Here is a 21389-nt window from a genome sequence, read left to right as displayed (position 1 = left end):
CTGTTTTTGGGGGGAAAATGTGATGTGTCCACATTGTGTTTTGGGGCATTTCCTGTCGTGGGTGCTAGGCCTACCCAAACAAGTGAGGTACCATTTTTATCGGGAGACTTGAGACTTGGGGGAACACTGGGTGGAAAGAAATGTGTGGCTCCTCACAGATTCCAGAACTTTCTGTCACCGAAATGTGAGGAAAAATAGTTTTTTGGGGCAAATTGTGAGGTTTGCAAAGGATTCTGGGTAACAGAACCTGGTGAGAGCCCCACAAGTCACCCCATCTTGGATTCCCCTAGGTGTCTTGTTTACAGGTTTGCTAGGTTTTCCTATGTGTCGGCTGAGCTAGAGATCAAAATCCACAGCTAGGCACTTTCCAAAAAACACGTCAGTTTTCAATGTAAACATGTGATGTGTCCATGTTGCGTTTCCTGTCGCGGGAGTTAGGCCTACCCACGCAAGTGAGGTACCATTTTTATCTGGAGACTTGGTGGAACACAGAATAACAGAACAAGTGTTATTGCCCCTTGTCTTTCTCTTAATTTTTTCCTTCCAAATGTAAGACAGTGTGTAAAAAAGACGTCTATTTGAGAAATGCCCGGTAATTCACATGCTAGTATAGGGGCCCCAGAATTCAGAGATGTGCAAATAACCTCTGCTTCTCAACACCTTATCTTGTGCCCATTTTGGAAATACAAAGGTTTTGTGGATACCTATTTTTCACTCTTTATATTTCACCAAATGAATTGCTGCATACCCAGTATAGAATGAAAACCCATTGCAAGGTGCAACACATTTATTGGCTCTGGGTAACTGGGGCTCTTGGTAAACCTACGAGCCCTATATGTATCCCCGCAACCAGAAGAGTCCAGCAGACATAACACAGTATATTGCTTTCAGAAATCTGACATCGCAGGAAAAAGTTACAGAGTAAAACATGGAGAAAAATGGCTGTTTTTGTCAGCTCAATTTCAATATTTTTTTAATTTGAGCTGTTATTTTCTGTAGGAAAACCTTGTAGGAGCTACACAAATGACCCCTTGCTGAATTCAGAATTTTGTCTACTTTTTGGAAATGTTTAGCTCTCCGGGATCCAGCATTGGTTTCATACCCATTTCTGTCACTAACTGGAAGGAAGTTAAAAGTACAAAAAAATAGTAAAAATGGGGTATGTCCCAGTAAAATGCCACAATCGTGTTGAAAAATGTAGTTTTCTGATTCAACTCTGCCTGTTCCTGAAATCTGGGAAGATGGTGATTTTAGCACTGCAAACCCTTTGTTGATGCCATTTTCAGGAAAAAATCACAAGCCTTCGTCTGCAGCCATTTTTTCCCATTTCTTTTTTAAAAACGAAATTTTTGCTGTATATTGGCTAATTTCTTGGTCTCCTTCAGGGGAACCCACAAACTCTGGATACCTCCGGAATCCCTAGGATGTTTGAAAAAAAGGGCCCAAATATGGTGTGGGTAGCTTATGAGGACAAAATGTTATGAGGGCCCAAGCGCAAACTGACCCAAATAGCCAAACAAAGGCCTGGCACCTGAGGGGGAAAGGCCTCGCAGCGAAGGGATTAAGGTTGCAGGACAGGGCAAGGATAAGTGTTTTTATCTTCATTAGGTCACCCTTTCAAGCAGGCATCAAGATTTTTAGGTTTAGGTTGGTCTTAACTGGGCAATAGCCTGATGCACTTACTGTTGGTTCCCAAATGATCATGCTGATGATTTTCCATTACTAGTATCGCGGTCGGCATTTGACAGGTGCACCCGCATTAGTCACGTTTACATATGTGTGTTTAATATTTTGAAGGCCAAATACCCCAAAACATTTCTATGAATTGAGTAACTTAGTTGTCTGTGGGCTGTTTAGATGAGTAAGATGAACATATCCACGAAAACTGAAAGTAAACTTGTCTTCCTCTTTGAAATTCAGGACAAAGACGCACCTAAATCTTGAGTATGGGACGCTTACTCAGTGCTATGTGACTCAGGCCTCGATATTCAGAGGTACCTCCTACCTAAGCCTGGCCTAAAACACACCCACTCTTGGAAGGTGTTTTGTGAATCAAGGACAAACACGCTCGCTTTCGACTGATGCTGCAGCTATGCATTCTATAAAGTTTGTTTTGTATATATCTTTATAGCATTGTTATATTGGTTATACACTTGTATTTTGTCCATTTTCTCAACCTGACTCGTGGCCATGTTTAAGTTACACTCGTGTACACCTAGGAAAATGTGAAATTCAACCTTTTAGTTTCATAGTAACTTTTGCTGTTGATAACGCGTCCTTTTATGTCAATTTTATACACATTAGGACTCGTTTTAGGCCAATGAATCTTGTGACCCAGTGGTGAGACACCGTAGGACGAGATAACTGATCAATATGTCAAGCAATATATCAATAATGTCATCAATATTCATCACCACAATGCACTTTACCTTGGTTATAGACATTAATCAAATTGTCGTCGCAACCATGACCTTTCAGCCATGAATAACCACTCCTTTTGGTAGAATTTAATGAATTTTATTCCCTATTGATTACAATCTACTAGCAGAAGTGTCAATCTCAAAACCAAGAAGCATAAGAGCATAGTCACAATATGGCAACTGTGATAAGATTTCATTAATGCAAGAATCACAAACATAAGGACATAGCACGGCGTGAACATAGATCAAAATACATGAATATCACTTGAGTCTCAGTTCAGCATAGTGTAACGTCAGTCTTTGTCTATTTGCGTCAGTCAGAGTAATTTCCTGTCCCAACCACTAATTAGCATCAGCATGTTGGGCTTCATGCAAAATAATTTAGAACTTCAATTTAGAAAACATCTAACTATGGCTTCTAATAAAAATGAGCAGTTGGTACCTAGAAAGGAAAAGCAAACAGACAAATTACAAATCACATTGTCATAATTACCCTCCAAGGATCAAGTCAGCACACAGGATCAGTCTTCGTCTTCAGGACATCAGTTGAATCGCCATCAGTCTAACCTCGTCTAAAGGACAGGGGACACTTCCCTCATAAGGAGGAGAAGCGCAAAGGTCAGTCTATGGGTGAGGATGGTTTATTAAGTCTCAAAGTCACCAAACAGAGTGACAGAGTTTCTGGATAAAATCAATAGCATTCCCTACCTAGATCTCTCGTCCCTTCTGTGACATGAGTTTTTATCCCTTTTTCGTAATACCTTCCCCCAAAATTCTATTGGACATTCACTATACCCCACTATCTTTAACCTATCAAATTATACATTAGGTAATCCCAATTGTCACCCCACGATAATTTATAACACTTTGATTGGTCTTCATAATTGACGTCTTTGGAGGTGGCACATCCGGTGGGTTTCTTCACCACTTGGCACGTCTTCTTGGGTCATGAGTTCCTTTATCTATGGTGTAATGTCCTTGTACATTAGATTAATCTACTTTTGTTTCAAATTGTATTTGAATTCACACTAAGGCAGCTAGTATGCGGGTGAGAACGGAATATGGTTTGTTACATAAAACAAAGGAAAGGAACAAATGCAGGGTCATGGCCCTTTGCGAGTCAGCACACTTGAAAACAGAGAAAATGCTTTAATATGAGAGCTAGGCAGCCAAAATCTACAACTCACGCTAATTTAAGGCCTATGAGAAATGTAATACAATATCGTGAATGTTAATATAAATCATAGCATGAACAGTTTTACTTATCATTGTTAGTTCACGTATATTGGTAACCTCATACATTATAGTCGAATTTCAGATGCGCGTTTAAGCATTACTCTAATTATTGTTGTTTTCTATGCAGCATTATTGATCATTGATATAAGCATTTCACGTTAAGCATATGTAATATTTAAATTTCGCTCTATCAGTCCCTCCTCTGATGACACACGTCATCACACCAGCCTTTCCCTTGACCTTTCACTTTTAATTTTTCACCTTGCGCATAATGCGCATTTCAACATCTTGTCCTTTATGTGAACTTTCCCAAATTTCATTGAACATTTTCTCTCTCTCACTTTCTTCATTTCTTCTGGTTCTTTTAGTCCAATCTTTCTTGATTTTGTTATTTATTTTGCATGCCCCCCAGAATCCTAATAGACAGACTAGAACAATTAATAGACCCATTAATATTTTTGCAAGTACCCCATTCCAAATGTTGGTAAACCAGCTCCCAACTCTGGCAATTCCCTTTCCAAATTTCTCCCAGACACCAAGTTCTTTCAAATCCTTCAAATCTGTACTATCTCTAGTAAGGTTAGTAAGCATACTTCTAATCTTTTTACTGTTATCCGGAATGAACAAGCAACAATGACACTCGTTGAGCATCTTGCAGACCCCTCCACTCTTTGCTAAAAGAATGTCTAAAGCAAGCCGATTTTGAAGAGTCATAGCTCTTTCTGCAGCAAGTTAAGTATCCATCAGGAGTATAGCCCCTGTGAAATTTGTCAGCATGTTATCCACAATAGAAGACAACTTTTGAATCTTCATAGAATTCAAGATAACCCCCACTGAAGGGATTATAGCTCCGAATATATCACCAATGACAGCCGCCACTGATTCTCATTTTTGTCTAGGATGTTGTAATTCAGATGTTTTAGGTATTTGTTTTAAATCATCAATCTGGTAAATCTTTGGGAATACTATTCCCAAATAACATGTCCCATACCATCCCCTAGGGAGACGGTAATAAGCATTAAGTCCACAGATGTAATAGATTCCAGGGATCGCTGGATCCTGTCCATTCAACATAAATGTCCATTTACTCTGAAACAAAAACACATGTCTACATTCACTCGTTCCCACAAACAAATTGTCCTGTTCAGATTTTGGCCTATATATACAAAGCCTACCTACATGTAATGCATCTATAGCTAGTTTGCCTTGTGTCTTGATTGCAGTGTAAGCGTAATCATTTGCGTATGTGCGTTTTTCTAACCCTTTTTCTAATCTTTCCTTCAATGCTTTGCGTCTATCATCAGTGTGATCTAGAAAGCTTTTCTCAACAGGTGATAATAAGCAAGTCAAATTATTGCAGTGTGCATAAACAGTTCCGAATGTAAGCGTTGGCTCAAAGAATCCTCTAACTATTTTTATATCATGTTCCTTAGCTAATTTATTTTAAAATTCAATCACAGGCACAAAAGAAAACACAACGTCCAGATTTGAATAAAAGTATTGCACATGCTCTTGATTATAAAACCTTGTTAGTAGCAATCTGCAACTTATCCCATAAGTAAGAGGGAGGCTATGATAAGTAACTCCATCCTGCACAGATGAAGGAATCTTAGTGCATACATAACATTCTTTCGCATCCATAGTTTCCACATACTCATTTAGTAAGCGATAGAAGACATTAGTAGAAAGTTCCCCCTTGGAATTAGTTCCCTCATGCAGGTGTCTTGCATCTTGCTCAAATCTCTCCCACGGTGTTAGTGCTGTAGTTTCAGGTTTTGAAGTAGCATTAATGGTCTCTTTCTCTATCCACGGCATTCCCACAATCACTCCCACAATTATTATTGCACACACAACACCTATTATAAGCCCTAGCCAACCACACACTTTACTTCCCTTGTTACTACTTCTATTATAAGCCATGTCTGTATAGAATCAGATAGTAGATCAACAATCAACTTGAGGATGATTTAGAATATTCTCTTGCTCTCTGCATGTATTTACAGCGTCTTCACTCACTCCAGGACCCCTTTTTGTCAAATCAGGTTATCAGCTTGTCATAATCAGGTTTCTTAAAAGTCAATCCAGTTCTAGTGTCACTTTCGGTAAATTATAAAGTCTCTCTTCCAGTTTTCAGATTTTCAATTTTAACCAGGTTTTTCTTTGGATTTGTTCAGGTACCGTAGTATTGGCCCGGTACTTCTCGATCAAAACAGAATGCTAGGAATTCTTGTTGCCATTCAGATGTTCTAGCATACGCCTATTCAAGACCTGTATATCTTCTGTTTGCAACTCTTTTTCTTTTCAGCCTTCGTTCACCTTGTTGTTCTCCTTCACTTAAGTCTTCCACTTGAGATGTATTGTTTTCTTCTGTTATTGTTTCATTTGGTGTGTCTTTTATCTTAAAGAGTGTTTTCTCTGGCCAGTTATCACCTTTATGCGTCTTCTTTCGATGTGTCTTTTCAGGATGTTGGGCAGCGCACTCCCCTTGTGATATGGCGTTCTCACTTGATGGACCTGCAGCTGGCTCAGAAAGCTCTGGCTCGCTCTGATTTCTCTCTACTATTTCTCCTTCTTCTTCTTCTTCTTCTTCTTCTGGGTCTGTACCGGGTTCAAGTTCTAACCCGTATTTGTCTACTTCTGGGAGAACCTCTCCTTGATTTAGTTCTCCTGCTGCCTCTACTGAGATAGGCACTCTGTCACCTCTCTCGAACTCATTAACTGCTTGAGGGACGAGGCTGTTCTCAGTGGGCTCTCCGGTAGTCTCGGTTTCTTCTTGACTGTTTTCTGGCCCTGACACCTCTCTTCCTGAGGCTGTTGTGCCGGAAACTTTGGGTTCCTCTTCGGCAGGACACGTTACCCTTTTTGTGTGACTGGCATGTATCCAATTGGGAACTCCGGCACACTTTACAGCAGTAGTAGTTGTCAAGATTACTTGATATGGCCCTTTCCAACGTGGTTCTAGACACGACTTTCTCACGTGCTTCTTGACAACCACCCAGTCACCAGCTTGTAGAGAGTGGCCTGGATCGCCAATCAGTGGCAATGTGTTAGCTTCCACCTGGTGAGAGAAAGAGCGAATCACATCAGCCAAACCCTTGCAGTAATCCAGCACCATATCATCTGTAATATTCACTAGCGCATTTGCAGGTACTGCTGGTAATCTCATCGCTCTACCCATGAGGCTTTCATGGGGGGATAGTCCCGTTTTCTTGTCTGGGGTGTTTCTCATTGACATCAGCACTAAAGGCAATGCATCTGGCCATTTCATATTGGTAGCTGCGCACATTTTTGGCATTCTCGATTTCAAAGTACCGTTCATTTGTTCTACTAGTCCTGATGCTTCGGGGCGGTAGCTACAATGCAGCTTTTGTTCGATGTTAAGTGCGGCACACAGTAGTTTAATCACCTCATTGTTGAAGTGTCTGCCCCTATCTTACTCTATAGAGACCGGAAACCCGAACCTTGGTATCAGTTCCCTAAGTAATAATTTTGCAACTGTCAGACTGTCATTCCTGCGTGTGGGATATGCCTCAATCCAGTGACTGAAAACACACACAATCACCAACACGTACTTCAATCCTCCACAGACAGGCATTTCAATGAAGTCCATTTGCATCTTGTTGAATGGACCGCCAGCTCTCCCAATGTGGCTCAAAGTTACCATGGTTCCTTTTCCGGCATTCATCTGTTGACAGATGATGCACCTGTGACAGGTAATTTCTGCGGCATGTCTGAATTTTGGGTTGACCCAATCGATTTTGAATGACCTGATCATTGCATCCCTTTCAAGGTGAGCCTGTCCGTGATATAACCTGGCAAATTGAGATAGAAGACTGTTTGGCAAGACTAGTTTCCCTTCCTCTGAGACCCACAAATCATCAGCCCTTTGTACACATTGCATTCTTTGCCAAGAGCATTTCTCCTCCTTGCTCGCACGGCTCTGTAATGTTTTTACCTCATCTAATGTGTCGACTACCCGCAATGCAAGGTTCAGATATGTGTCATTTTCAGTTTGTGGTAATAGTTCCCATTGCTCCTTGAATGATATACAGTTCAATGCGCAAAACCTTGCGACTTGATCTGCATAGCCGTTTCCCATGGATACAAAGTCTTGTGATCTAATATGAGCACTGCATTTCACCACGGCAATTTCAAGAGGTAACTGAATTGCATGTAACAAATCCTTTATTTGCTCACCATTTTTCACGGGAGAACCAGATGAGGTCATGAAACCTCTCTGTGACCAAAGTTGGCCAAAATCGTGTACAATCCCAAATCCGTATCTGCTGTCAGTATAGATAGTGACTCTCAAATTCACAGCTGCGTGGCATGCCTTAGTAAGGGCAATTAATTCTGCCACTTGAGCGGAAAACACTCTCTCGAGCCAGGAGACTTCAACGATGCCAGCTATAGTGCATACCGCATGACCAGCTCTCAGTGTTCCAGCAGAATCTCTTAGACAAGACCCGTCGACAAACATGATACAGTCATTTTCTTTCAACTGTGTGTCCTGAATGTCTGGATGAGGTTTGGTACATAGCTCAGTTACCTCAAGACAGTCATGTTCAAATTCTTCCTCATTTTTGATTTCAGTGTTTTCAACAGGAAGTAAGGTTGCCGGGTTCAATACATTACACCGTTTAAGAGAGACATTTGGTGACCCCAGTATGATCGTCTCATACCTAGTGAGACGAGCATTTGTCATGTGCTGAGTTTTAGTTTGAGTCAACAGAATGTCAACTGAATGTGGAACCATTACTGTTAGGGGGTATCCCATGACTATGCCTTCACATTGAGTAAGGCTCTGACCAACTGCTGCAACTGCGCGCAAACAACCCGGTAAGGCTGCTGCGACAGGGTCCAAGGTAGCTGAAAAATATGCTACAGGGCGATTTGCATCTCCATGGACCTGTGTTAAGACAGACAAAGAACAAGCATCACGTTCATGACAGAACAACAGAAAAGGTTTCGTATAATCAGGCATTCCTAATGCTGGTGCCCTGCACATGCATTCTCTAAATTCCATAAATGACTCAAGTTCTTCCTTAGACAAGGTTATGGTATATGGCTCATCCTTGATCTCTTTGCCTGTCAGCCTTATCAATGGTTTTGAAATGATCGAGAAGTTGGGCATCCACTGGCGACAGTTGCCCACCATTCCCAAAAAGATCCTGACATCTCTTTTTGTCGTTGGGGGGTTAATTTGTAAGATGGCTGTCATTCTTTCCTTTGAAATTCTCCTGGAACCTCTTTTGATCAAATGCCCTAAGTATTTCACCTCTTTCTGACAGTATTGTAGCTTTCTGGGTGACACCTAATGCCCATTTTTTCCCAGATGATTCAGCAATGCAATGGTATCGTATTTACAACTGTCTCTAGTTTTGGACGCAATTAGCAAATCGTCAATGTACTGCACAAGAGTTGAATTAAAAGGCAGCACCAGGGACTCCAAATCCTTTTTCAATATCTGATTGAAGATGGACGGTGATTCAGAAAACCCTTGAGGAATTCTGCACCAACTGTACACCTTATCCAGGAATTTGAAACTGAACAAAAATTGGCTTTCCTCATGAAGAGGTATCGAAAAGAAGGCTTGTGACAGGTCTACGACAGTAAACCATTCAGCATCACAGGGAACCTGGAACATTATTACTGCTGGATTGGGCACCACAGGGCAACATTTTATCACAATGTTGTTTATTTTTCTCAAATCCTGTACAATTCGAACTTTCCCACAAGGCTTCTTCAAACCCATTATGGGAGAGTTACACGGACTGCTCAAAACTTCTTTCAGGACTCCCTGTCTGAGAAAATCTGCAATTATTTGTGACACTTCGATGAGAACATCTTGTGTCATATGATATTGTGGTACCTGAGGGAACACCGCATTTGACTTTATCTGAACTTTAACTGGTTCTACCCCTTTTAAATCAATCAATCAATCAAGAATTTATAAAGCGCGCTATGTACCCGACAGGGTTTCAAGGCGCTGGGGGGGGGGTGCTGCTAGCGTTCGAAGAGCCATGTCTTGAGGAGTCTCCTGAAGGTGAGGAGGTCCTGGGTCTGGCGTAGTGAGGTGGGGAGAGAGTTCCAGGTCTTGGCGGCGAGGAAGGAGAAGGATCTGCCGCCAGAGGTCTTGCGCTGGATTCGGGGGACGATTGCGAGGGCGAGGTTGGCCGAGCGGAGTTGACGTGTGGGGACGTAGAAGTTGAGTCTGGTGTTCAGGTAGGTGGGTCCGGTGTTGTGGAGTGCCTTGTGTGCGTGGATGAGGAGTTTGAAGGTGATCCTTTTTTCCACAGGGAGCCAGTGGAGGTCCTTCAGGTGGGGGGAGATGTGACATCGGCGGGGTATGTCGAGGATCAGGCGGGCGGATGCGTTCTGGATGCATTGGAGTCGTTTGATGTCTTTCGTTGGGATGCCTGTGTAGAGTGAGTTGCCGTAGTCAAGTCTGCTACTGACGAGGGCTTGAGTCACCGTCTTCCTGGTTCCTGTTGGAATCCACTTGAAGATCCTGCGGAGCATGCGGAGGGTGTTGAAACAAGAAGAGGAGACGGCGTTGATCTGTTTGGACATGGCGAGAGCAGAGTCGAGGATGACGCTGAGGTTTCGTGCGTGGCTGGCTGGGGTGGGTGGGGGTCCGAGGGCGGTGGGCCACCAGGAGTCGTTCCAGGCCGAGGGGTGCGTCCGAGGATGAGGACTTCCGTCTTGTCGGAGTTGAGCTTCAGGCGGCTGTTGCTCATCCACTCGGCGATGGATTTTAGTCCCTCGTGGAGGTTGGTTTTGGCGGTGAGCGGATCTTTGGTCAGGGAGAGGACGAGCTGGGTGTCGTCGGCGTAGGAGATGATGCTGAGGTTGTGTTGACGGGCCAGTCGTGCGAGGGGGGCCATGTATACGTTGAACAACGTTGTGCTAAGAGAGGATCCTTGGGGGACGCCGCAGATGAGGTTGGTGGCTTTGGAGCGGAAGGGTGAGAGTCGGACTCTCTGGGTTCTGTCGGAGAGGAAGGATGAGATCCAGTTGAGGGCTTTGTCTTGGATGCCGGCTTCGTGGAGACGGGTTAGCAGGGTGCGGTGGCAGACTGTGTCGAAAGCGGCAGATAGGTCGAGGAGGATGAGGGCTGAGGTTTCGCCGTTGTCCATTTGTTGTCTGATGTCATCTGTGGCGGTGAGGAGTGCGGTCTCAGTGCTGTGGTTTCGTCTGAATCCAGATTGTGAGGGGTCTAGGATGGAGTTGACTTCTAGGAAGTGGGCGAGCTGTGCGTTGACGATATTCTCGATGACTTTCGCTGGAAAAGGGAGGATAGAGATCGGTCGGAAGTTTTTGAGATCGTTGGGGTCAGCCTTGGGTTTCTTGAGGAGGGGTTGGATTTCTGCGTGCTTCCAGCTGTCTGGGAAGGTGGCGGAGTTGAAGGAGAGGTTGATGATCTTGCGGAGTTTGGGGGCGATGGTGGCGTCGGCTTTGTTGAATACGTGATGTGGGCACGGATCCGTGGGAGAGCCTGAGTGGATAGAATTCATGGTTGTTAGGGTTTCAGCGTCGTCTACTTGGGTCCAGGTGGTGAGGCGGCAGGCGTGGGAGGAGTCGTCGGGGGTGGGGTCTGGCGGAGGTGCGGTGTTGAAGCTGTCGTGGATGGCTGCGATTTTCTGGTGGAAGAAGGTGGAGAGATCGTCGCAGAGTTTCTGGGAGGGAGGGACGTCGTTGACGTTGGCGTTAGGGTTGGAGAGCTCCTTCACGATGCAGAAGAGTTCTTTGCAGTCGTGGGCGTTGTTGTTGAGGCGTTCTGTGAAGTGGGCACGCTTGGCGAGTCGGATCCGTTGGTGGTGTTCACGGTTGGTGTCCTTGAGGGTGGCAAGGTTGTCGGGTGTGCGCTCGAGGATCCATTTCTTCTTGAGTTTCTGGCAGGTGCGTTTGGAGGTGGTCAGTTCGGCTGTGAACCATGCTGGTTTTTTCTTTTCTTGGTTGGCGGTGGGTTTCTTGAGTGGGGCTAAGGTGTTGGCGCAGTTGAGGATCCATTGATGGAGGTTGATGGCGGCGGTGCTCGGGCCGGTGGGTTCGGGTGGTGGGTTTTTGGCGAGTGTGCTGGTTAGTTGGTCGTTGGTGACTTTTCCCCAACAGCGGTGAGGCGGTAGAGGGATGCGGTGGTGTTTTTCTTGAAGGAGAAGTGGACGCAGTGATGGTCGGTCCAGTGGAGTTCGGAGGTGTGGCTGAAAGAGATGTGGTTGCTTGAGGTGAAGAGTGGGTCAAGCGTGTGTCCGGCGATGTGGGTGGGAGTGTTGACCAGCTGACGGAGTCCGAGGTTGAGGAGGTTGGTGGTCAGTGATGCGGTGTTGTCGTCGTTGTTGTTTTCCAGGTGGAAGTTAAGATCTCCCAGGAGGATGTAGTCTGGAGAGGTGAGGGCGTGGGTGCTTGCGAGGTCGGAGACGGTGTCGCTGAAGGGGGCTCTTGGTCCTGGGGGGCGGTATATGAGGGTTCCTCTGAGGGTAGTGTTGGGGTCCGTGTGAATCTGGAAGTGGAGGTGTTCGGCTGTCTTGAGGGTGTCGTCCGTGTGGGTGTGGATGTGGATCTTGAGGGTGGATTTGTGGGCAATGGCTATCCCTCCGCCGTTTCCGTTGGTGCGATCTCTTCTGGTGATCTTGTATCCGTCAGGTATGGCGATGGCGATGTCAGGGGCCGAAGAGTCGTTCCACCAGGTCTCGGTCAGGAAGGCCACGTCTGGGGCGGTGGTGCCGAGCAGGTCCCAGAGCTCGGTGGCGTGTTTTCGTGCGGAGCGTGTGTTGAGGAGGATGCAGTGCAGGTGGTTTGTATTGGTTGTTGCTGGCTTCGTAGTTCTGTTGCAGGAGAAGTTGCAGGTGCGGCAGGAAAAAGGTCATTTGGTGTGCTTCGGGGTGGCCAGGAAGCACTCTGTGGAGGGGCCAGGGTTGAGGGCAAGGAGTTCGCGGTCCGAGTATCGGAAGCAGGAGGTGCGGGGGGCGTGAGGACCGGGGGGGTGGCGCTGGGCGCGGTCCAGGCGCGGACGGGCGCAGACGGGCTTGCCTCTGGTGCGCCAGCGGCGCACCCGCTGCGCGCGTCCGCAGCCATTAAGAAGCGCCAGCCATTAAGAAGGGAGGGGGGAGGGAGGAGCAGCTGGGAGGCGGGAGGGAGCGGCGATTGGGGGCGTGAGGGGGGTGGGGCCGCAGGGAGCGGAGAGCAAGGGGGAGCGCACAAGGGGCAAAAACACGAAAAACAAGGCAAAAAAGTCGGGCACAATTTTTTAAAACAGTCACAATTTCAAAACAGACTCAGAAATACACTAATGGCACAGTATTATTAGTCCTACTTCCTTTCCAATCAGGTCCCATACTTTCTCTGTTACCTTTCCCTGTAATTCAAAAGGTAAATCAATCAAGGTATGCATCGGGAACAGAGTAATCAAAGGGTAATCTTCATTTGTCCCTGTTTCTTCCTCCAAAAACTGACCTTCGTCTCCTTCATCGTCACTATTTGTCTGCACTTCAATTCCATCATTGGAACAGGTAATTGAACATTTTGTCTTGCACAGTAAGTCCCTTCCCCGTAGGGATACCGGACTCGAGTCACAGACTACAAACCTATGTAGCCCCTGAAAGTTGCTGATCTCAACCTGTAATCGGGTTTGTCAGATACTGATTTGCTACTCCAACCACTCTTATGGTACGCCCTGAAAGAGGCAATCTTGGAACCTCTGTACTTCTAACTGTGGAGCATGTGGCTCCTGTGTCAACCAGGAACGAGACCTTGTAACCCATCACCTTTCCTTCCACATATGGGCCTCTCTGATCCACCTCTAAGGATGCTGCAAGCCTGCACTCCTCACTGTCTGAGCTTCGTATGGCCATTCCCCATTCATGCTAATTTCACCTCGTAATGGGAATTGTTGTACTGTATGATTTTGATTCGTTACCTGACCTGTGACCTGTTGAGGAAGCATCACCTGTTGCTGTCCCATCTGAGCCAGCGGTAATTGCATTTGCTGTCTAGGTACCATAGGAACCTGCTGTTGTACTGGTTGCATTTGTACTGACTGAAAACGCTGCATTTGCATCTGCTGCATGGGCTGTACCCCTTGCATTTGTACCAGATTGTTCTGAAAATTCAGGTTTTGATGTCTCATTTTCGGGCCCTGTAAATTTTGTAATGTACCGACATTAGCACTTTGCTGAACAACACCATCCTGCACCATATTCGGGCACTCCCGTTTCCAGTGCCCAACGCCCCCGCACGCGTGACATGGTGACATCTTTTTCGCCCCTTGCACATCATTTTGAACCACAACAGTATTCAAGTCTGGACCGCGATTCACAAACCCTCGACCCCTCGGCTGGGTCTGAAACACACCATTCATTTGCGGTTGTTGCTGTATGATCTGTTGAACTCCATTTCCCTGTATTCCTGCCTGTGCAGCCCTTTTCTGCATCACCATCACCATCACTTTCTCTTTCAGCTTCTTTTGCTTCAGCTCAATCTCATCACTACAGTATTTTGCATACTGCAACACTTCATCAATTGGCTTTGCTTGCCAACAAATCAAATGATTCTTAATCATCTGACTAACTTCCGGTCTCAACCCTTCGACGAATCTAAACACAAGATGATTCATGTCCTTCGGTTCAATTGTTTCAGTACCACTATAATGTTTAAATGCCTTTGGCAACCTTTCATAGTAAGCATGTATTGATTCCTTAACCTCTTGAGAGGTCCGATCAATTTTCTGCCAATCAGTCACCTTCGGCGACACCTTCTGTTTCAAAAACTCAGTCACCTTATGATAATATTTCATCACCTCTTCAGAGGGTGCTCCGGTCACCTTATCTCTTGCCGGCTCCTTTGTCGGCCAATCTACCCCTCTCTTGCATTCAAGCCACAAATCAGGCAGAACAATAATTTCAAACAAGGTATTCAGGTCTTCCCAAAGACACTTTGCAAGTTTCACAAACCTATCTGTTTGCTGATACCACTCGATCGGTTTCTCTCTCAATCTGGGATAATCGTTAGAAAAAGATAGGATGTCTCCTCTGGACCACGGTACATGGACTAAAACACCACCAGCTGTCTCTCTCATAGGTAATATTTTTATTGAATCTACATCGGGGGAGGCCTTAGCCTGGTTAGACCCTGGACTGTCACTCTTTTCCTTGTCTCTTTTCTTTTCCCACCTGCCTTCCCATTTTTCCAGTGCTCCCCAAATTTGTGCGCTTTGCAACAATTCTTTCAAATGTGCCTTCATTCCCGCAGACCTCATGTGCTCAAAATCTTTGGAGTCGAAGTCTAATCTGTAACTTCTTTTCAGATGTTTAGTGTTTCCAATGCCAATATTGTATTTATCTGCCAGGTTCGCTAATCTCTGATGTACCTTGCCTACCTCTTTGGTAATTTTGGGACATAGGAATCTTAATTCTGCTTCCGTGTATGACTCCAATCTGTTTACTCCCATTGTACCTTCCACTAACTCAGCAGCTTCTGCCCCTAATCTTACAAAGTTCAGGTATTCGTCTTCTTTTTCTTTTTCTGGTTCGACTGTAACCACTGCAGCCTTTTGTGAAGTATAAGTCTTTTCTAACCGTTCATTTAGCTGTTGAACTGTGAAACCCTGTAACAAAATGTTCCCTGCGTGCATCATTGGGGAATGTGAGATATTTGTACTCTTTGTCTGTGGAGTTAAAACTCCTAACCCTGCCTGACGCATTGCTTTGATGGGTGCTCACACTGGACTAAGGTCCATTAAAGACTTTGGCTGTTCGACTGCTTGCTCTCCTGGTGCCATTATCTGAGGGGTTCCCATAGACCCTCCTCTTGTCACGTCTTGAGTCGTCACTCCCTGATCACATACATCAGTTTTACCCTGGGCATACAATGGCACTGGTGGACCGACGGTGATTGGTAATGATATGGCGGCAGGTGTCGGACCTGGTCCCAGATTTCGTGGAGCAGTAACTCCATAGGTCTGTTCCAAAGTACCCGGAACAGGTACTAATGGCTGACCAGCTACAGGGTTATACCCTGGTATCAGCTGTGGCTGCGGTTGGGACAGTAGTTTCGGAGTTGACTCAATCTGTATTAACTTTGGTTTTGTGTATATCGGGTCTGGCGGCACTATCAGATTTGTAGTAGTCTCTAGTACTGGAACGTCTGGGTAGATTCTCTGTATCTGCGGTGGAGGTTGCAACTGTATCGGTATGTCTGGTGCGGTGGGTACACTGATACCATTTTGTATCAAAGCTGTATCACTAGTCTGTACCGTATCAGCAACTCCCTTGTTCTGCGTCTGGTTCCCAGGGTCCGTACTAGTACTCGGAGCACTGTCGCTCACCGCATAAGGTGGTGGGCGATCGTGCAACAACCTGTCCATAAACTCCTCATCGTCTGAATCATCTTCCTCTTCCCAAGGTCTTTTATTCTCTTTAGATTTACCTGAGTCTCTATCTGTCTTAGAGGAGGCTTTCTTTCCCTGTGTTTCTTCTCCCTGTGTTATTGCTGGGAATAATTTTAATCCATCAACAATTCCCCTTCTCCACATTTTACTCCTGTCATCCCATCTAGCTTCTGCATAAGATTTTTCTGCCCTTCTCAGCCTTTTTTGAAACTTTTCTTGCCTCTGTTTAAGAGCCATTAGATCCCAAACTGCTAACGCCTCATACTGAGCTGGCCTCAGAGGTGGGTTCTGTTCACTTAACATCCACCTCAATCTTCCGAGAATCCTCGTATTAAACGTTCCGTATTCCGGAAACGCTAAGCATCCCTCCTTCTCTGTTAGTTTGCGCCACTGTTTCATCCATAAACATGGAGCAATGCCTTTTTCTTCCATGACTATATAAGCTGGAGTACCCTCGGATGGTGGAGGCTCACCATCAGTTGCTATAATATATGTGTCTCCTTTCAGAGCAATCTTGAATGCTTTAACAAAATTCATTTTCGCGATTTTCTCTTTTTTTGTATTTAATTAGAAGTGACTTAGTTCCCAGGACACTCTTCACCCACCTTTCTCAACTATTGCCTCTCACGGATGGCAGCCAATCCGTGCGCGACCCCTCTCGACACCTGACCTATCTCAGCGCGGCACCACTGACGTCACACTCACACACACTGCAGCTGACAAAGTCTTGCGGCTCGTCCGCTCCTTACTGAACCCACACGAATCTACACAAACTAATGCAATTATTGCGAGCACCTTAAATGACAACACAAATCTGCCAGTTTACTATAGGAAGGGTAACACATTTGCTTCAGAACTTTACAGAGATTTCACTTGAAGCCTCGGCCGCTACTTTCTCCTTGTCAGTTCCCGCATACGCAAGCAGAATTCGACCCGCAAATTCTACTCTCGACTTATCAATGGCTCGTCCTAGTTTACTTTAAAACTTACCAAATCTCCATCGAAGGTTTCACACATACATCTACTCAAACTTGACTTGTCAACCACACCCAATTGACCTATTAAACCGCACAAATTACAACATAAACCCAAGTGTCTCCTACACTTGTCAACATACTCCGAAGTCTTAGACCACGACGGGTCCGTACATAAACAACCAACCACGTCGATAATTTTGAGCACCAAGCGCCACACTCACATGAAGTACGCCGACTTCCCTACTCTCATACTGCAGAGTACGCCCTCTCTTTCTAAAACAACATTTACTTGGTCTAAATACACACAAATTTCACAATCACCTGCAAAAGACATAAGCTAAGCAAGCGCAAAACCCTAAACCTCATACATTATGGTGCCGAGAACATTCCCAACTCACTTAGGCAGGCTCCGAGATCCCGGGAAAGTCGTGGTGAACTTAGAAACCCATCATACCTCCAATTTGCATTATCGCAGAAAAACAAATTAAACAATGACTCTCCGTCCTAGGGCCCCCAAGGGCCAAACCGTCGCTCTGCTACCAGAACTGATAACGCGTCTTTTTATGTCAATTTTATACACATTAGGACTCGTTTTAGGCCAATGAATCTTGTGACCCAGTGGTGAGACACCGTAGGACGAGATAACTGATCAATATGTCAAGCAATATATCAATAATGTCATCAATATTCATCACCACAATACACTTTACCTTGGTTATAGACATTAATCAAATTGTCGACGCAACCATTACCTTTCAGCCATGAATAACCACACCTTTTGGTAGAATTTTATGAATTTTATTCCCTATTGATTACACTCTACTAGCAGAAGTGTCAGTCTCAAAACCAAGAAGCATAAGAGCATAGTCACAATATGGCAACTGTGATAAGATTTCATTAATGCAAGAATCACAAACAAAAGAACATAGCACGCGTGAACATAGATCAGAATACAAGAATATCACTTGAGTCTCAGTTCAGCATAGTGTAACGTCAGTCTTTGTCTATTTGCGTCAGTCAGAGTAATTTCCTGTCCTAACCACTAATTAGCATCAGCATGTTGGGCTTCATGCAAAATAATTTAGAACATCAATTTAGAAAACATCTAACTATGGCTTCTAATAAAAATGAGCAGTTGGTACCTAAAAAGGAAAAGCAAACAGACAAATTACAAATCGCATTGTCAGAATTACCCTCCAAGCACACAGGATCAGTCTTCGTCTTCAGGACATCAGTCGAATCGCCATAAGTCTAACCTTGTCTAAAGGACAGGGGACACTTCCCTCATAAGGAGGAGAAGTGCAAAGGGCAGTCTATGGGTGAGGATGGTTTATTAAGTCTCAAAGTCACCAAACAGAGTGACAGAGTTTCTGGATAAAATCAATAGCATTCCCTACCTAGATCTCGTCCCTTCTGTGACATGAGTTTTTATCCCTTTTTCTTAATACCTTCCCCCAAAATTCTATTGGACATTCACTATACCCCACTATCTTTAACCTATCAAATTATACATTAGGTAATCCCAATTGTCACCCCACGATAATTTATAACACTTTGATTGGTCTTCATAAGTGACGTCTTTGGAGGTGGCACATCCGGTGGGTTTCTTCACCACTTGGCACGTCTTCGTGGGTCATGAGTTCCTTTATCTATGGTGTAATGTCCTTGTACATTAGATTAATCTACTTTTGTTTCAAATTGTATTTGAATTCACACTAAGGCAGCTAGCATGCAGGTGAGAATGGAATATGGTTTGTTACATAAAACAAAGGAAAGGAACAAATGCAGGGTCATGGCCCTTTGCGAGTCAGCACACTGGAAAACAGAGAAAATGCTTTAATATGAGAGCTAGGCAGACAAAATCTACAACTCACGCTGACTTAAGGCCTTTGAGAAATATAATGCAATATCGTGAATGTTAATATAAATCATAGCATGAACAGTTTTACTTATCATTGTTAGTTCACGTATATTGGTAACCTCATACATTATAGTTGAATTTCAGATGCGCGTTTAAGCATTACTCTAATTATTGTCGTTTTCTATGCAGCATTATTGATCATTGATCATTTCACGTTTAGCATATGTAATATTTAAACTACGCTCTATCACTGTTAAAACATCAAAAATGGCACCACTTGTAATACACATTCTAAAAAAGTGTATTAAATGGCGTGCATCTGGCAGTACGATGGGTGTTTAGATGGGGGTGAAAAGTGCACACACATTACTTTAGAATAATGTTATTCTTTATAAATTGGAATACTGAAGGACTTTTTAAATGAAACTACTTAGTTTTAATATTTATTTAAGAAACATGTACTCTGATTTGAAATCTGTTTAATAACTGTGCGTTTTGTATGAATGTACATTCTCCAGCTGCCTTAATCCGATTACCAGTGTTTATAATGATGACGACATTTCCCAAACGTCGGTCAGATGTACGCCTGGAATCAGCTCTATGTGCGGGCTCTGCGCACATCATGGGCTTTTGACACTGGGCACACCTTAAGACAGTTGTTTCGTGGACGCACGCCCTTACTTCCAAAGTACCTTTAATGTTGTTCAGCCGCATTGCTGTCAATCACATCTCCGATTATACCTTGGCATACCTTTTACCTCGAGGGTCAGTGACACGTCCAGGCACTTTGAAGGCCCAGGGCTTGATTGTTGTATCACACTGACCTATTGTGTCCACTCTGGCTCCAAGGAATAAAGGGGCACTCATGGTCTTAATCACAGGGCAGAGAGCAGCCTCCAATTACTGCACAATCTTAGCAGAATAGAACATGTGGTTCACTTTCAGAGGCCGGTTGGCTGCAGAAAAGTCTCCAGACAGGAGATGAAAACCGAAAACAATTTAGCTGTTAAACAGCTTTAATTCCCTCTTACCATGGCATTAATTATCAAGTAATAGACCAGCTGAGATGTGGGCTCTGCCCCAAACCATTAGCTGCTAAAGCCTGGGCATGTATTGCTACGACAAAAAGCAAGTCACATAAAATGGTGCGTTCTTCAGTAAAAAACCTTACTTTTTTACCTACATTTTCCCAGGATTGATACAAAGATTTACAGCATACGAGGAGACTTTTGTGACTGACCCCTTCAGACTCCCTCAGCTCCATCGGAGGCATCAGAAGTCAAACTGGGGTTGAACAGGTTCATCCAGAAAGGAAGTTCACTCAGTGCTACAGTTGGAAAACAAATACCCTGGAGACCCATATATTGGGGGTCAAGGTGTAGCAGAGGAAAGGGGTGGAGCGACAAGGGCAGGGCTTGAAAAGTAGAGCCTAACAGTCAATTTGTACATTTATTTAAGAATAATTTGCAAACAAATTGGCGACAAGGACATATGAGACAGTAAATCTGCTCTTGCTTACTTAGTAGGCCACAAAGAGGCTGCATTTTAAATACAAAAATGTAAAGAGTTAAGACATCGGCTGTAGAGATCTTTGTGTGCCTATCAGTTTTGAGGGGAAATTCAATAAATGTAAGACAGTTCTAATGGTTAATACAGATCTTGGAGAGTTCTGTGTTTTGTCCAGTCACAGTTCTGGCTCATGAAGTAGCATAGAGGTTAATGTACCTGCTGCAAAGCACATCATGTGTCATGCAGATCACAGATTTGTATTTCATGTAGATAGGTAAACGGGGTACTGCTTTTGACACTGAAATCATGTTCTTACTTTCAGTTCCTACATTGCAATCCTGATATAGCACAGTGATCTATTGACAGGATTCAAGGTGCTGCATGCAAACTGTAAGTCTTGGGTTTAGTTCCTTATTGCTTTTTTCTCAATTTGTTGTTCTAAAATTGCAAAAAAAGGTTCTTTTGAGAAGTAATATAGCCTTGTTAATACAAACAACCACAATCAATGTGCTACGTTTTATTGTTGGGCTTTACTTTTTTCCTGACCATTCACTCTTAACATATAAAGTTTACAAGTTTAAATTATATATGATTCCTACCCTTTACAACCATCATTGTCCTATGTAACATTTCCTTTACATTGATTTTCAAACTTGCATGATTTATTGTGCCTCTGTGTGTGATGTTCAGCACTCTGACACTCTGATGAGCTGTGCTTTAAAAGAACACTAAATAAATAATAGGTGCCATTTAAATCATTATTTGTGTAATTACTCATACACACACATAAATCCTGCATTTTTACAGTGCATGCACATCTCTTAGATAGGGTGTTGAACAAAATCAAAAACCTGATTCCAAGTCCTAGTTTCTATAAAGTACTTGCAAAGTGATAAAATGTGTGCATTTGTTTCTTTCAATTGCATTGGCATCTAGGTAATAGGCTCCATATAGCTTCCAGCCAGGATGATAGTTGAATTGATGTCTCTTTAAATCAG

The 21389-nt window shown here is 44.0% G+C and overlaps 1 long non-coding RNA gene across 1 annotated transcript in view; it reads left to right on the top strand.

Annotated features, from left to right (window-relative positions):
* LOC138285424 (uncharacterized) overlaps window positions 1-20782 on the top strand; it is a 142431-nt gene extending 121649 nt beyond the window's left edge. Inside the window, exon 6 of the long non-coding RNA XR_011201591.1 lies at window positions 20714-20782. This is a non-coding gene — a long non-coding RNA (uncharacterized lncRNA). The remainder of the gene's footprint in view (window positions 1-20713) is intronic.
* The last annotated feature ends 607 nt before the right edge of the window (window positions 20783-21389 follow it).

The sequence above is a fragment of the Pleurodeles waltl genome, chromosome 1_1, assembly GCF_031143425.1.
Source record: "Pleurodeles waltl isolate 20211129_DDA chromosome 1_1, aPleWal1.hap1.20221129, whole genome shotgun sequence".
NCBI classification, from domain to species: Eukaryota; Metazoa; Chordata; class Amphibia; order Caudata; family Salamandridae; genus Pleurodeles; species Pleurodeles waltl.
Note: the sequence above shows the minus strand (reverse complement) of the source record. Positions and strands in the feature narration are given on the sequence as shown.